We start from the raw sequence: 1068 nt of genomic DNA, 5'->3' as shown, positions 1-1068 counted from the left end.
AAGGCTAACTGGATAAAGGAGAAGGACAAATGCTGGAGATGTGGACGCGGACACAAACCAGAGACATGTACCTTAAAGAAACCATGCTCCACCTGTAATGAGCAACATCTCATTGTCCTACACGAGGTTGCACTCCAAGCAAATCAGAGCGTCCTCACAGTTAGTACTACCTCCAGTATGGTATATGTGGGCCAAGCTAGCCATTCTAGTCGTGTCCTGCTGAAAGTAGTTCCTGTTCAGCTCCACAATGGAGACAAGACCCTAAATACACACGCCGTACTGGATGACGGCTCAGAACGAACCATTATTCTTCCGGCAGCTGTCAAGCATCTTGGTCTCTCCAAGGAGGAAGAAGTATTGCCTCTTAGAACCATTCGACAGGATGTTGTAAAGCTTAAAGGTGCTTCTGTCTCATTTGAAGTGTCATCCCAGGCCAACACACAGGTGAGATATCACATCCACCATGCCTTTACTGCAGATGAGCTGAGTCTCGCTGCTCAGTCATGTCCAGCGGAGTCCCTCAAGAAGAGGTATGACCATCTGAGAGGAGTACCAATGCATGGATTCAATAGTGTACAGCCCATGCTTCTTATTGGTTCTGACTATCCCCATCTAATCACTCCAGTATGCCCTGTGCAGATGGGACCTCCAGGTGGCCCGGTGGCCATATCCACATTGTTAGGCTGGGCTATTCAGGGACCTACTAACTTCCTACAGAACCCCACCAGAGAAGCCTCCTGCTTGCACACAGCATTCCTGTCTCCTGCTCAAGACCTGCATCAACATGTTGAAAGGCTTTGGCAGATCGACACACTTCCATACAGATCCGGAAAGGAAGCTGCACGTTCCAAGCAAGACCAGGCAGCTATCAACACGCTGGAGAAGCAAACCATTCGGGTCACAGTAGATGGAGTCGCCCGCTACGCTACACCCCTTCTACGCAAAGAAGCAGCACCCAGGTTACAAGCTCCCCCAGCTGCAGTGATGCCACTTCTGAGAGCTACTGAGCGGCGCTTGGCACGCAGCCCAGAATTAGCCAGAGTCTACAAGGAGGAGATACACAAGCTG

Source organism: Etheostoma cragini, chromosome 10 (assembly GCF_013103735.1).
Source record: "Etheostoma cragini isolate CJK2018 chromosome 10, CSU_Ecrag_1.0, whole genome shotgun sequence".
NCBI classification, from domain to species: domain Eukaryota; kingdom Metazoa; phylum Chordata; class Actinopteri; order Perciformes; family Percidae; genus Etheostoma; species Etheostoma cragini.
Note: the sequence above shows the minus strand (reverse complement) of the source record.